We start from the raw sequence: 16,974 nt of genomic DNA, 5'->3' as shown, positions 1-16,974 counted from the left end.
GAATGCATGAAGGGCACACTGTCTCCTTCTTCATTGGAATCTTTTTCTGTAGATATGCTGGGCTGTGACTTTCTGGACTCTGCTTCCTCACTTTTCAGTCATCTGTATCTTGTCCATTTTCCAGAGATTTGGTGAACTCTTCCTTCTAAGGGCTTTCTTTTCATCTTCTTATCACTGAGCATTTAGACATTATTTTTATTCCTATACTATCTTTTATGGAGCATATTAGTAGAGGGAGGGAACAAACTCATAGAGTCAAGCAGTCAACTTCAACCAGAGGTCATTATTATCATTTGACATCAGAAATGCCAATCCACTGACAGCATGATCTGCTTGTCCAGACCTTTAATTTCTGCCTGTAATTGACACCAGTGATTACTTGGTGCCAATGAAATTATAAACCACGTGCAAAGACAGTATTTGATCATAAGTTTGTATTTCCAATAAGATGCTTTCATGTGTAAGTAATAAGACATCTTGGCTCAATCTTTTTAAACAATAAGGAAACTTATTTTCTCACATACCATTAAGTCAAGGCTAAGCAAGGCCCACAGTAAGTAAAACCAGAGCTCTGTTTCCATTACTCTGAGATTTTGTTGGCTGCTCTTTTTCTGTATGTTGACTCATATTTGCTTCCATCGTGGGGACAAGGTGGTTTCCTGCATCTACCTAAGATGGCTTCCTTCCTTCCTTCCTTCAAGGAAGTTGATCTTGAGGCAACTAGGGAAAATGGTTTCCCATTTTTATATCTTGTAAATTAGAGAGGGGGGAAATCCTTTGTCTTCATCATAAAATAAAAGGTCATCTTGGCAATCTTGTCCCTATAAATCACAAAGAAATGCTAGCTTACTAAAACCTGGGTTTCTGAAACAAACACTTGCAAGGGAAGTAAGATTATCATGATTTGCATGAAGAAACCAGGATCTGTCTTTAGAACATGGATTGAGTGGAGGATGGGAATGTCTGGAAAAGAAAAAAAGATGAGGCTTTGAAAAAGATGAGTGGGAGAAAGGACACAGGATGGGTAAACAATAGCACCCACCATTGGTGGTCATGCCAATGATCTAAGACATGCTTATGTCTTCATTCTCATTAATGCCAACATGACAATGTACCATGTAAATATCCCCATGGAGAGCCCTCAGGCACCTGACAACATTTATGAAATATGTCATGTGACCGTACTATACAATTTCTCCATATGTGCCCCCATCCATCACCCTTTCTATACTGTATAGGAAGCCTGAGCAGTTTTATATGCCCTTGAAGATGAAAGATTCCTGGAGGATTTTTAAAAAAATTTTTAATATTTATTTATTTCTGAGAGATGGGGAGAGTCAGAGCACAAGTGAGGAGGGGCAGAGAGAGAGAGGGAGACACAGAATCCGAAGCAGGCTCCAGGCTCTGAACTGTCAGCACAGAGCCTGACGTGGGGCTTGAACCCACAAACTGTGAGATCATGACCTGAGCCAAAGTCAGAAGCCCAACTGACTGAGCCACTCAGGCGCCCCTGCCTAGAGGATCTTAATTTCCAGTCCTGAGAAAAGAGTGCCCAGCAAAGGTTTCAAGTTGGCTTTTTTTTTAATTTATTTTTGAGAGATAGAGAGAGACAGTGCAAGCAGGGGAGGGTCAGAGAGAGAGGGAGACACAGAATCCAAAGCAGGCTCCAGGCTCTGAGCTGTCAGCACAGAGCCTGATGTGGGGCTCGAACCCACGAACCGTGAGATCATGACCTGAGCCAAAGCTGGATGCTCAACTGACTGAACCACACAGGTGCCCCTCAAGTTGACCTTAAGGGAGGCAAGGCTTCCATGCTGTTCCCATCACTGTGGTGTTTGAAAAGGGGTCCCTATGATTACTGTTCTCCAGCACTGCCATTCTTTCCCATGGCCAAAACCTCAATTTACAACCCATGCTCAGTTCATGATCATGCTGCTGTCTGCGTCCTCCTCCCACATTAATACTGTGTGTGCAAGTCATTCATCTCCAAATGTATTACAGAAGTGTCAGCTCCACCAGGTCCATCAGGAGACATTAAACTTCAATTAAAATGGGGACTTGCAAAGTAAGTGAGTGGCATCTTACCTAGATGAATTTCTCAGGCACTGAAGGCCTAAATGTTAATAGTAAAATCCAAAAAGTTATGTAGCTTGGGAAAACAGAGCCGGTTAAAATCAGGCAACTTCATTTTTATTTGTGTGTTCACTCCACAGACATTCCAAGATATCTCCTCTGAGGAGACAGCTGGACGGGGCTCCCAGGGACACCTGTTGCTCCCCACCAGGGGGTGGTGTCTTAGAAATTCCCCAGGACACAGCCTACTGAGATGGAAATTTGTGAGCAGGAGGTCCATGAGAGGTGCTCTCAGAATTAATACCCATAAGGCAGTGAGTGAAGCAAATTGACAAACGGAAGAGGATATGAGCAATGCAGTGATGGCAAAGGCCTGGGCCTACCCCACAGGGAGGTGTGGAGGAGAGATGGTCTTCTATCCTTGTCCCAAATTAAAGCCAGGAGCTCAGGCCTCTGTATCTCTACTTGAGCAGCCAGTGGAATTTAGTTGGTCCTGAGGAAAGGTTATAATATGAGGCAAGGAACCTCCCTTCTGCCAAGAAGCTTCCTGCAGAGTGACTCAGCTGTGAACGATCACCGGTCAACACTCCCGGAAGCTGGGGAATGAAGCTCAGTCCTGAGGGGGAATCCAGATAGTTCACCACTGAATTCACTGCAGGCAGCAGAGTTAAAAATGTCTAGTTTAGGGGCACCTGGGTGGCTCAGTTGGTTGAACGTCTGATTTTGGCTCAGATCATGATCTCACCGTTAGTGGGTTTCAGCCCCGCGTCGGGCTCTGTACTGACAGTTAGCTCAGAGCCTGGAGCCTGTCTTCGAATTTTGTGTCTCCCTCTCTTTCTGGCCCTCCCCTGCTCATGCTGTCTCTCTCTCTCTCTCTCAAAAATAAATAAATAAATAACATTTTTAAAAATCTTTTTAAAAAAAGTCTAGCTTGATTCTGGTCAAGGGAGAATTAGAAGGTACCCATCTTGAGGGTGGCTTAGTTGGTTAAGCATCTGACTTTGGCTCAGGTCATGATCTAGTGGCACATGAGTTTGAGCCCTGAATCGGGCTCTGTGCTGACAGCATGGAGCCTGGAGTCTGCTTTGGAGTCTCTGTCTCCTTCTCTCTCTGCCCCTCCCTGATTCATGCTCTGTTTTTCTCTCTCTCTTCTATCAAAAATAAACAAACATTAAAAAAAATTAGAAATTACCTGTCTTGAAACTCTACTGCTATTCTAAATATAGGGCAACAAAAGATAAACTCTGATGAGTGATAAGCAAAAAGAGACATGTATATAAGATATAAAAAATAAAAATGAAAAAGATATGTACCTATACTTGACATGTTGTCCTAATATTAACTTTCTTCACGGTCACACCAGATGATTCCTTGTAACAATAAGATAGTTCCCTGGAATGACCAGAAGCACAGGCTTCCTTATTTATATCTTGTGAGAAGGAGAGGGGGAAATTAACCTTTCCTTTCACCACAGAACCAAAGTTCTTCCCTCCTGTCCTGTGTCACACCAATTCAAAGCTTGCCGAGGACCACAGGTCTATAGATCAGAAGCCCAAGGTGGTGAACGGGCTGCTGGAACAGAGAAAAGGCAGCCAGGAGTTTGGCTCCTACGAGAAAATGAAGACTAAACATTCCCCACGAAGGGAAGGGGACGAGAGCCAAGATGACTGCGTGAGCCTAGGAGCTAGACAGTCTTTTCCCACTTCTGCAAGAAAGCTGAGATTTTACTACAATGGGATAATGAGGCAGGCAGGAGGGACCAGACACAGCCTCTACTGAAAACTTGGCTGAGCAGCCCACTGGCTCCGCACAACGTGATCAACAGCAGCCTTAATCCAACATGAGAAAACTGGGTTTTGGGCTGCGGTGGAGGTGGGGGGTGGGGGTCCTGCAAAGCCAGCTGCAAACCTGGCAAATAGGGAGGAGTGAGGACAGAGGAAAACAGGAGGGAAGAAAACATGTTCACTGAAGATGAGCCAACAGCACAATCACAAAATATGCAGTGGGAGCAAATGTGAAGGAAGAAACCCCATGGAATCAACACTGAACAACCCATAATGGATGATCATTCACGAAAATGACAATAATAAAAATACTAGAATGATCTGAGGTTAACATGAAAATAGGTAAGTTCTGGAGGGTGAAGCCAACATCACGATGACAGAAGACATTCCTCATGTGTGTCCTCCACCACCACACATTCGTCATCCAGCGTGGACAGAAGCACTTTCAGAAAGGAGTGAGATACAGCACCGTATGCTAAGGAACCTGGGAAGAGTCTTACCCGCCCGTACATCAGGTAAGTGGGCAGACTGACCTTGGTCCTGGCTGTGGACCCTGCAGTGGTCCATGAACTGGCTCCAGCCCCTCTCAGCCATTCTGGGAGCCCCAGGAAAACACTTTCTAAAATAATCCTCTTCAGATGAGAAAGCCTTTGGGGGAAGTCCAGGTTTTCAGAGGAGAAAGACCAGCACACTGCTGGAACAAAATAAAAAAAAAAAAAACCAAGTTTGGGCAGTGGGAAGTTGGGGATCATAGGGTACAAATTTCAATGGCAAGATTACTAAGTTCTGGGGACCTAATGTATAACATACTGATTATAATACTGTATTATACACTTGAATGTTGCTAAAGGAGTCAATATTAAATGTTCTCGCCACAAATAAAAACAAAAACGGCACCTTGGGGTGGCTCAGTTGGTTAAGCGTCCAGCTTCAACTCAGGTCATGATCTCATGGTTCCTAGGTTTGAGCCCCATGTTGGGCTCTGCACTGACAACACGGAGCCTGCTTGCGATTCTTTTCTCCCTCTATCTCTGACCCTCCCCTGCTCTCTCTCTCTCTCTCAAAATAAATAAGTGAACTTAAAAAAGAAAGAAATGGTAGTTTGGTGATGTAATGGCGATGCTACCAAATGCTACAGTAGTAATCATATTGCAACATACAAATGTACAGTATCAACACATTACACCTTCAGCTTACACAATGGTATATGTCAATTATATCTCCAAAATAAAAGCTGAGAAAAAAACAAAAATCTAATGATAAATAAAACAAAAAGTTCTGGGGGGTTACAAGCATTACTTTTTTAAACGTAATCTCTACACCCAATGTGGTGCTTGAACTCACAACCCAGAGATCAAGAATTGCATGTTCTACCAACTGAGCCAGCCAGGAGCTCACAAGCAGTTACAAAATGTAGATTTAAAAAACGCCTGCTAGAAATGTTGGAAATGAAAAACATGGCCATTAAAAATTTTAAATCAGTAATGAGACAAACTCCAGAATGGATATAACTAGCAAGAATTAGTGAATTGGAAGATATAACTTCGAATTCAACAAAAATGCATCATAGGGACATAAAAAAAATTTTTTTTCATGAAGCCATAGTTTAAAAACATGGAAGATAAATTGATGGGCGCCAAAATATGTCTAATAGGAATGTTGAAAGTGTAGAATGAAGCAAGTGGCAGAGCAGAGACATGTACAAAGATAATGGCTGAGAAGTTTCCAGATTTGCTGAGAGCTGCAGCAAATCCAGCATAAATGAAAATAAAAACACATCTGCGCACATCCTACTGAAATGTAGACAGATGAAGAAAAAAAAATATTTAGGTTACCGGAAAGGAAATACAGATTATCCACAAAGGAATGACAATTACAGTCTTAGCTGACTCCCTCATTCACAACAGTTGATTCCAGAAGGCAACAGAATCTTCCAGCGCCAAGGGAAAAGAATCCCATCCAGTAATTTTATATTCGGCTAAATGTAAAGGCAAATTAAAGGCATTTGCAAATATACCAAGATTCAAAGAAAGTACTATCTGCAGACCCTTCTGGACACTTACAGAATTATAAGAAGGACATAAAGATAATTTTTTCTGTGCTGGGTCAGGAAGTCAGCAAACAGACATTTATTGAGTGTCTACTATCTACACTTCAGGTACATGATCCCTGCCCATCCAGAGTTTATGGTTCGCTCTGAGGACTAAGCTGAAGAGAGTCTTAGGCAGAAGGAACTGAGCATATGAAGGTCTCTGGGTATGAAAGCACAGAAGTGTTACAAGAGTATGTGACCAAGAGTAACGAGGTCAAATGGCTCAGGGGTTAAAGAGATGCTGCTAAAAAGTTTAATTGAGTCCAGGATGTGCTTATAGTCAATAAAGATCCATTAGGGGCTTGAAAGAGTGATTATGTGAATTTGAATCCTCGCCATTTCAGTCTGATATCAACATTGTTAAAATGGGAACATAGGGGTGCTTGGGTGGCTCTGTTGGTTCAGAGCCCAAATCTTGGTTTCAGCTCAGGTCATGATCTCACAGTTTGTGAGTTCAAGCCCTGTGTCAGGCTTCAGACTGACAGTGTGGAGCCTGCTTGGGATTCTCTCTCTTCCTCTCACTTTCTGACCCTCCCTGGCTCCCTCTTTCTCTCGCTCTCTCTCTCTCTCAGAATAAATAAATAAACTTTAAAAATTGGGAACATACAGTGTATGAATCCCCAAACCTTCCTCGCAGGGAAAAATTGAGTTAAAACTCTTTATGGAGGGGGCGCCTGGGTGGCTCAGTTGGTTAAGCGTCCGTCTTCGACTCAGGTCATGATCATGTGGTCTGTGGGTTCGGGTTGGGCTCTGTGCTGACAGCTCAGAGCCTGGATCCTGCTTCCGATTCTATGTCTCCCTCTCTCTCTGCTCCTCCCCCATTCATGCTCTGTCTCTCTGTCTCTCAAAAAAAAAAAAAGTTAAAATAACTCTCTATGGAGGCATTGAAAAATGCCCACCCTTTCTTGCACACCATTTAATGCATCTGAATCTCTTCCCCGTCCTGGCTATTGGACATCTTTATATTTTGATGCTGTGGGTCAGAAAGGGAGAGTGTGAACAGGATAAATTCCAAATGAAACAGCAATAAACTGAAATAAAAAAATAAACCCCTGACCTTTTAGTCAGTTTCGCTTTCTGAAGAAAGATGTGCGCATGAATTTGTTTCCCTAGCTACCATGCATAAAAATAAAAGATGCAGTATTTGGTAATTTTATGGCTATTAGAATAATAAAGTGTCATGGAAAGTTATTGCATTGTAAGACAGTACTCTCCTTCATGCACAGACTCTGGGGAGCAGGGAGAGATGGGGGGGCACAACACCATACACAGAAATAGTTTGTGTGTTTGTTTATAGGTCATTTTGGAAAAGTTCTGTGTACACAGCAGGCAAAATCCTAGTCCGCAGTGGCTCTACTGAATGATCTCAGGATTTAGCCAACAAGGTAACTCCTCGGAAGGTAAATACAACGTAATGAATCTGACACTGTAATTTCTTCATCCACAAACTCATAAGATGAGCCAGTTTGATTTTGTGTTGGAGAAGAAAACATGACAACTCACACAGGTCACAAACACCAATAGAGCCATGAACACACCTTTTCGGGGACACACAATCCCCTCCCTCAAGGACAGGAAGGCCAAAGGCGTGTTTGGTATTGTAAGTGACTGGGAAATTGGACTGCTTCACTTTTGTCTAAGGAAACTACTGAGTGTTACATCCAAAAATGATAAACTCTGTCATTGGAGTTGAATGGGAAGAGATTGAAGGGAAGGGTAGGCTTTAATGAATCTAAAAGTTTTCTTGACAAGTAATCCAATCCAACCCTCGGAACCCAAATATGTCGCAATTATATCCACACGAAAGTGGATGTGTATGCCCACCATTAGGGTGGCCTTCTCCAGGATTCCAGAAGCTTTGGCAATAGAAACACTTCCCTTGCACTCCCAAGGGATTGGAATAGATCACCAACCCTCCACTTATCATTAGGCAATACCGTAGTGAAACCTGAGGTGACAGCCTGTCATTTTCTTAAATGTCATGGGGCGCCTGGGTGGCTCAGTCTGTTAAGCGTCTGACCTTGGTTCCGGCTCAGGCCATTATCTCGCGGTTTTGTGAGTTGGAGCCCTGCATCAAGCTCTGCGCTGACAGTGCAGAGCCTGCTTGGTATTCTCTCTCTCTCTCCCTCTCTCTCTGCCCTTACCCCACTCGCACTGTCTCTGTCTTTCTCAAAATAAATAAATATACTTAAAAAATTAAAAACAAAGACGAAAATGTTAATCATGCCGTCTCCCTTTGTCATGTATCTCACCATCAGGAAGGTGATTCTAACATTCCAGCATGTTAACACTGCGAATCTCCCCACCAGCCCCTGGTGGATAGGTTCCAAGGCCCCCACTGCCTACAGATTCAAACAAAACCTCTTAGAATGACAAATATACCTCTAGTTCTCTTTCTCCCTGCAGACCCCCATCTCCAGCTTACTCTCTGGACTCTTATTCTCTTACTGCTCCAGCATTCTGTGTTTCAGCCACACCAAACTGTTCACGCTTTTCGGAATATGCCACTGCTCCTTGGCATCTGCTCCAGATGGTCCCTGCATCAGCCGAAGGAGGAAGAGAGTGTGAACAGGCTTCCCCAGTCCTTCCTAGCCAACTGCAACAAATAGAGAAATTAAGTGCTCGTTACTTCCAGTCTCTTGGAACCCAGAGGTGATCAAAGAAGAAAGTTGCTGCTGCCTCCTTCGTCTAAATGCTGAAGGTGCGCACTGAGATGGTAATAGCTGGAGGTAGACAAGATGTCAGCTACTGATTCCTCTTGGGACGTGGCTTCACTATGGCCACTGACTTCAGCAGCTTTTTCAAGAGGGAGGCCACAAAACCCAGTCTAGGAGTGAAGCAGTAAGCTGAACAAGTATAATGCATGCACAAGCATACACGTGCACACGCACACGCACACACATTCATTCCTATGACCAGGGATCTGCCTACCACCCTTTTTAACTCCAACCTGTTATCCTTCATTGGTCCAAATGCTCTAAGATGGATATATCAGAATATACACTCACCTCCTTAACTCTTAAGTCAAACACATTAGAAGTGGCAGCCTACTTCTCATTGAATCAACTATCTTATCTTGATAAACGAAGGACTTTTTAGAAATAATAAAACAAAAGAAAGGAGTCTATGGTATTAAGTGCCAGGTTTTGACTTACCTCTTTACTCAAGGGGACTTTCCCGCACATAAAAGTTTTCCTTTCTCTTACAATTTCAATCTGTATTTCTGCATGTCAAAGTAAGGCTAATGATTTTTTTTCTCCCAATGTTTATTTATTTATTTTTGAGAGAGAGAGAGAGAGCGAACAGGAGAGGGGCAAAGAGAGAGAGGGAGACAGAGAATCCAAAGCAAGCTTCAGGCTCTAAGCTGTGAACACAGAGTCTGATGTGGGGCTCGAACTCATGAACCATGAGATCATGACCTGAGCTGAAGTTGGTCACTTAACCAACTGAGCCGCCCAGGCACCCCCAAGTATAACAATTCTTGAAAACACTCCACGACAAGTCATTCCACCTTACACCATACTTCATCTTCTTCTAGGTAATTAATCACACTTAAAAATGAATGTGCATGGGTTAAGGAGTTAACAACGAACTCCTTCCACATATTATGATTGGATTTACAATACTATACTTTTTATATAGCAAGACTTAAATAAAACAATGAGGTCAAATTTTCTGCGATTTGGCCTCTACCTAATTTTACACCATACCTGCCTTGAAAGTTTTCCCATGTTTCCTCCAGTAAAGCCTAGCTTTGCTTTAGGATCAAGCTTCTCTTTTCTACTACCTTTCTGAATCCTTTTTTCAACCTTCTAGATGGTGGGAATGGTCAGCCCCAGTGGAGAGTAGTATTTTATCCCTGATGTAATTTAACATTGCCAGCATACAGTGATAGAAACAGTAGATTGATTTGAGTTGGTTTTATTATTATTTTGGGGTTTTCCACAATTGCTTGCACCCAGGGCCAACTTCTCTCAGCCTCGCCAGTGCCAGTAGGCCACTACTTCTAAATGAAAGTGATGCTTCCTTTTTATCTCTTTCTTATACACCACTTACGTGTGATTTATTAAATTTTGTCTTATGTGGAGAGTGTTGGTGCCCATATTTTATCATAAGCTGCCTGAGATCAGGAACTACATCTTTTCCGTTGCCTCCACCCCCCAGTGCTCATCACGGTGACTGGAACAAAGAAGGTCATTAATTAATTAATAAGTCATGAGTGACTGACTATTGGTAAGAAAGCTGAGATGCAGAGAGGTCAAGGAACTTACCCAAGGTCACAGAAGGTTATCAATAGTGCCAGCATTAGAATCCGTGACTTTAGGTAAAGAGATTAATGCATGATTAATGAATCATGCAGAAGCTCCCCCAGTCATGCTACTAAATTCAATTCACACAAGGCTGACTGTCTATTTTACCACAGCAATTATTGCTCATGGAAGAGCATCTGAAGCCAAGGGTATATATACTTTCTCTAGGCAAATGTGAACTACCAAAAGGCTGGGCAAGTTCCCTAATTTTGATTATTTTTGGGGTGTACTATGCCTTTCTATCTTTTGTGAAAGAATCTAAGGGAAAAAAAGCATTCACAGGTTTTTTAAGCCTAATTGAAATATTCTCTACATCAAATATGTTCAATGTAGTAGAAACTGCAGATGTTATTGCTTTAATTTTATAACCCAATTATTCTTTTATTTCTAGTTGTCTTCAGGATAAATTAACTCTTATCAGCTATTCAAATAGGTAATTATCATAAAGCTAAATACCACACAACCTCATAATCCATGTCAATTTATAGACTAAACTGGAGTAAAATCGTGCTCTGGAGTTACAGGAAAGGAACTCCAGATTTTTATGATTTCTCAACATTTTTTGCCAGAATACCCAAATGAAATTTAACAAGGAGATGATTTCTTTTTGTGAAGAAGGGGTCTAGAATTGGCTTTTTTTTTTATTATAGCAGAATGAATGCTAAACTTGAGACAAAAGATAATGAGTTTGGGTACAAGATCTGTAATTCATCAGCTTTGTGACTCTGGCCAAATTATGTTATCCCTTTGAGTTTTAATTTCCTTCTCTCTAGCAGAGAGAATTGGGATATTTTATTTTAGGATCCTTTCTATCTATAAAATCCCATGACCTTATGCTTCTGATGGTGCTGTAATACTCTGGCCCGGACATCTCAGGGCTCTGTACTTTGTGGTTACAAATACATAAGGTCAAGGTCATGTGGCCTTCAAGAACAAAACTGCATTCATGTGCATCACCTCAGGGTGAGGCCAGGATCCAGGTGAAGCTAGTGAGACATTCACATCAGTCTAAAACTTAAGGGTGTCTCCCCAAAACTCAGTAAGCCAAGAGAAATATTATTTTAACACAATATTTTAAAAACATCAATGTGAAAATCTATGATGAGCAAATAATCAATATTTTAAATAAGGATAGGATCAAAGCTCAGGGAGATGAGGTGTGTATTCATGGAATAGGTTTATTTATGCAAAAGTTTTATTTTTTAAAAGCATAATTGGCATATCTTAGAGGTTTAATAGAGAAAACGTTGATTTATTGCCCCAGTCACAACTCTGGTGAAGGTCTACATGGGCTCTTGTCCCCACAGTCACACGGGCACTCATGGGAGGCAGGCAGCTTCTGGATTGTTGTCACAGAAAAAGAGGGAACTGGAGAGTCAATGCATGAGTCAGCAAAGGTTAAGTAATGCTACAGTAACAAGAGACCCTGGAATCTCACTGGTGTACAGCAACAAAGATTGATTTCTGGTCATAGTACATGTCCATTTATGAGTCAACTATTGTCCATTTATTTCTCTCCAGGGGCAAGGCTGAGGAAGCAACCTTCATCTGGGATATGCTGCTCTTGTGGCAAAGAAAAAAGATAACAGTGAGGAATGTTAGGGAGACAGTAAAATTCCTGCTCAAAATGGCGTACCTCACTCCTGCTCAAGGAGGAGGGAGGAGGGAGGAGGGATGTTACATCATATCAATGAGGTAGAGAAGCTAATTCTCCCCCAGAGGAAGGAAGATCAAATGTGAAATAGAACACCATGTTCCATGATCCACCCTCTTTTCCTGAATATTCACTTGCCCTCTTTCCACATTAGACACACACAAAACATTCTTCCTCTCCCAAAGGCCCATTTAGTCATGACATTGATCCATGAACCCATGAACTGAAAAGTGTTTTGCCTCACACACATCTAAGATACTATGCTAAGAGATGAGTGGTATAACATTATTAACAATCTATTGCTGTATAACAAATTGCCCCAAATGTAGGTGCTTAAAACAACGCATACTTCTCTCAGTTTCTGTCAGTCAGGATTCCAGAAGTTGCTGAGCAGTTATGGCTCAGTATCTCTAATGAGGGTGAACCATGTCTCTGGTCATGTAAGTATCTGACTGAGGGAGAATCTACTTCCATACTCACTCATATGCTTGTGTGCAGGCCTCAGATATCCATTACCAAGGTCACTCATGTAGTTGGCAGCAAGCCTCAGTTTCTTACTACATGGAACCCTTCACAGGCTGCTGAGTATTCTTCTGACATGGCTTCTCTCTCCGGAGGGCTGTCTCATGACATGGCAGTTGGCTTCAGAGCAAGACAGACATAAAGAATCCAAGATGGAGTTATCCTTCCACGGAGGGTCCCCATCAGTCCATTCTAGCCATCTCCAGACATCTGAGCCTCTCCCACTGAGCTCCCAAGCATTGGAGAGTAGACACAAATAATAATAGTCCCTGTTATACCCTAACTAAATCTCAAACTCAAATAATTATCAGGACAACAAATGGATTGTTCTTACATGCCTCTAAGTCTTAAAGCGGTTTGTAATACAATAAATGATGACATCATAAACTGGTAGTTGGAGTAGAGTGCGGCTATTAAAACAGACACACACACACACACACACACACACACACACAGAGAGAGAGAGAGAGAGAGAGAGAGAGAGAGAGAGAGAGAGAGAGAGATACATGACCCTGTCCTTCAGCGTGAGTTGTGGACAAGAGAAGGAAGAATCTCGAGGAGTTTTCATGAAATCTTAGGGTTCAGTAAGAAGCTTTTTATCCAAGACTGGAGCAAAGGGGGATGTGCATCCTTAACAGTGAAAAGATTGGCAGCATGTTACCTAAGGTAATGTGGAAAACAGAAAATATGGAGAAAACATATGGATTCGGCTAAGAAGATCTCCAGGAAGAATATCAACAGTGCCAGCTGATTTTGTTGAGTTACATATATGAAAATACAGAGAGAGAAGACCTAAGGAAACAAAAAAGAATTCTTCAGTTTTCGATTTCAATAAGAATTGGGAGGAAATATAAGGGAGTCAGAATCCACAGCTTCAAAAAGAAAACTAGTTTTCAATCCCAGACTCTCTAGATGGTGAGAAGGTTTGGAGATAAGAAATGGCCAAAGGGCAAAGATCATCTCAAGGATGAGACTGGAATTTTTTGGTTGATACTTCAGAAAGATTTGTGGGCATGCCTCACAGACTCTTTCAACTAGACATCTTAAGAGAGATGTCTCATAGCACTCAGAATCTAAAAGGAAGCCAGAGAGAGTCTTTCATGAAAAAATCTCTGTTATTTTTGTCTAATGGAGTGAAGCCAAAAAGATTAATAGGAAATTCACATAATAATCAAGAGAATTAAATTGGTATAAGTACTGGCAACTTGTAAAAGGGACAGAAAGAGCATACAATTATGGGTCTCCAACTTCCTATGGGAAGAAGGCTGAGAAGGCATAATTGTTCTATTTTTCATGGGATGGAATGGTTCCAGAGCATGTCACCAAGAGTCAGGGAGAATCATTCCCAGGGGGCAAAACTGGACCCCAACCAAGGGCCCAGCAACATGCTTCTGGCTGGATTTTAGAACTCCTATAGACTAGCAACTGCTGTGTGCATTCCATCCCCCTTCCTTCAGTGTCTGCTGTAGTTATCCTATGTCTGTCTTTCTATTGCACGTTAGGTATATTGGGAGAAAGATGGCTTAGCTCATCCTCTTCAGCTGAAGACGAACGAGATACTCAAGGAACTGTATCACATCTAAAGAGTCATCTACCAGGACTTGATCTAGATGATAATCTCCTGGAATTTGAATGAGCACCGTGATGGGATAAGGCGTGGGCAGTCTTGGACTAGAATGAGCATTTTTCATTCAAGAACTTATTTATGGCCAGAGAGTAGATTGCGGCGGATGAATGATGGCCACAAATTCTTTGACACCCCCCCCTACTGAATCTGAGCTGGCCTGTGGATTCTTTGATCCCTAGAACATAGTGAAAGTGACATGATAGCAATTTGGCAGTTGGCCTCAGGAGGACTTGAAGCTTCTACCTGATCTCCTGAGTTATGCCGTGCTTGCAAATGATGCCAAAAGTCTGATTTGTTCCTTACTCTTCTTTTACTATGAGTCCACTGAAATTTTGGCCCACATCTTCATCACAGCTCAAAGGATGAAACAAGTACCTCTATCTGAACCACAACAGTTTCGTGGCAAAAGAAAATAATATAGCGGAACAACCACATGTTGGCTCTTGGAGCTTCTCCTTGGACATGTCCCCCTCACATCTGCTCATAGCCTATTGATGAAAATCAGTCACATGGCTCAAACCTAACTACAGACAAGCTTGGAAATGTGAAGGCGTTCATAAGTATTTGGGAAGCAGTAAGTGTTTTCGTCATAGAGAGACTATTATCTAATTCAGAGAAACTATTTCTCCGAAGGCTGTTTAAAAGGTTAACAGTGCTTCGCATCTTAAGTCAGAACATCTGACACAAGGTTATACCGAACATCCTCTCTCTCTGAAGAAAGGGATCTTGGCAGGATTTTTAACTTAATTTGGGGAAATTAAAAAATATGACCGGAACTGCACTCTGAATATCAGAGAGCCGTTTAAACTGCTTAAGCTAGTATTTTCCATGGAAATCTTAGAGAGAAAAATCAAATGGCTGTTCTCAAATAGAAATCTTTCCTGGAAGTCCCCCAGAAGTGCTTGTTAAAAAAACTACTCTAGCAACATCTGGGACTGAGTTTGAGAGTTCTCAGATTGGAAGCAGGGAGACTAGTTAGGAAAGCTCTTGGGGGAATGTAGGACAAAAATAACGAGTTCTTGGCCAAGGTGAGGAAGCTGGAGGTGGAACAAGGGGAGGCTTCGCAAAGAAATTACAGAGACTGAGGAACAAATGTTTGTGGGCGGAAAATCCAAAAAGTCGGAAACGAGGGTGTATCAAATGTTTAAAAATAAGAAAATTAAAGTCCCAGAATAAAATATGGGTGAAAGTTATTGCTTTTCTTTTCTTTTTAAGTTTATTCATTTATTTTGAGAGAGAGACAGCTTGCGAGCAGGGAAGGGGCAGAGAGAGAGGAAGAGAGAGAATCCCGAGCAGGCTCCGTGTTGTTAGTGCAGAGCCTGACACGGGGCTTGAACCCATGAACCACGAGGTCATGACCTGAGCTGAAATCAGATGCTCAGCCGACTGAGTCACCTAGGGCCCCCTGCTTTTCTTTTTATAAATAGGAATATTGGGGGGGGAATTAAATATGGAGAAGTTTGGCTATGGAATCCTTAAAAATGCCTGCACTCTTCCAGTATATATGTATACAAGGTCAGAAATAAAAGTAAAATAAAATGCAACTTGGTGGAGGGAGGTGGGAATTACAACACAGATAATGGGGAGTGAATGTCCTAACATGTGAAGATTGATTATAAATCAATGATGAAATATGAATTCTGAAAATCAAAAGTGGTCAAACGTCATGGGGATGCAATTCACAAAATAAGAAATGCAAACCAACAATAAACATGGGAGGCTCAGTTTCACTCGTGATCAAATAAATTAGAAGTTGAAAATCAGCCGAGAGATTTTTCCACCAGATTGCCAACACTGAAACTGTTTACAAAATCTAATGTTGCTAATAGTTTGGGGGAAACACTAGCTCCCAATCACTATTGATGAAGATGTAAATGCATATCATTTTCCTCCAGAGGGAAGTATGACAAATGTAAACAATTTTGAATGAACATATCTTTTGACCCCGCAATCTGATTTGAAGGATTTATGGAAAAAAACTAATTGTGGAAGTATTTTCTAAAAAGTGTGTTCAAGGTCGTTCTTTATGGGAATGAACCTAGTGGAATTCTTAATATCCACTGGCAAGGAGAACTTGTTAAATAAATCATAGTATGTCCAACAAAAATGAAATGCAACCTTTTTCGATTTGGATCTGTTGGCCTTTCTAGTTGGCTAAATTATTGTGTTTAATAATAAAAATGAAACTACAGTATTGTATGGCCTGATCATAAATATACAACTTTGTGTTTGCAATCAAACTGGCTTGTGCAAAAAGGGGAGTTTTCCCATGAGGATACAGCCTCTAGGAACAGAAAATCAACCAAAGTCAGCAGCTTTGCCCAAACTCTCTCTCGGTCTTTCTATTCTCCTTCTTTATATACGTGCTGTTCTTAAGCCTCAGGTCCCTCCTACCTTTTCTGTTTTCCAGTCCATATAGCAGAAAAATGGTCACCAATATCATATCTTAGATATGCAATTTTTTAGATCAACCAAGCAGCCAAACTTAACTGGAATATTTTGGTTTCGACTCCACATCCTGAGAATTCACTTTGGTTGAGCCAAAGTGGTTGAGCCATCCAGTCCTGACTTAATCAAACATTAGCCAGGTAACAGTGTCATATTGTATAAAATTGTTCTCCCTTTGCTAACCAAAGGTGGGGTGATGTGGTGCTGTTTTTCTAGAATGAGAAAGTCCAGGGCAGAAGAACTAATCAAATAAGACAATTGGCATCCAGTGCATTCTACCCATTTGCTCCCTAGAAAACACAGATGGTCACTTCCTCCCATACATTTCAAAACTACAACATTTAAGCAACAAACCCAAGCAGGAAACATAGTAGCAACATGGTAGGTGACAGCAAGATCCAGATCTTTGGGGAAACGTGTATTTTTTCTCCAGGACCATATTCAATAGATTTTTACTATCTGAT

The 16,974-nt window shown here is 41.6% G+C and overlaps 1 long non-coding RNA gene across 1 annotated transcript in view; it reads right to left on the bottom strand.

Annotated features, from left to right (window-relative positions):
* Window positions 1–491: 491 nt before the first annotated feature.
* The window catches only part of LOC115300085, a 40,239-nt gene continuing 23,756 nt past the window's right edge, over window positions 492–16,974 (bottom strand). The window contains exons 3-5 of the long non-coding RNA XR_003912492.1: window positions 12,394–12,555; window positions 8,332–8,545; window positions 492–821 (exon numbers count right to left, since the gene is read on the bottom strand). This is a non-coding gene — a long non-coding RNA (uncharacterized LOC115300085). The remainder of the gene's footprint in view (window positions 822–8,331; window positions 8,546–12,393; window positions 12,556–16,974) is intronic.

Source organism: Suricata suricatta, chromosome 8, assembly GCF_006229205.1.
Source record: "Suricata suricatta isolate VVHF042 chromosome 8, meerkat_22Aug2017_6uvM2_HiC, whole genome shotgun sequence".
Taxonomy (NCBI): Eukaryota; Metazoa; Chordata; class Mammalia; order Carnivora; family Herpestidae; genus Suricata; species Suricata suricatta.
The sequence above is the reverse complement of the archived record's forward strand: the minus strand, read 5'-3'. Positions and strand labels throughout refer to the sequence as shown.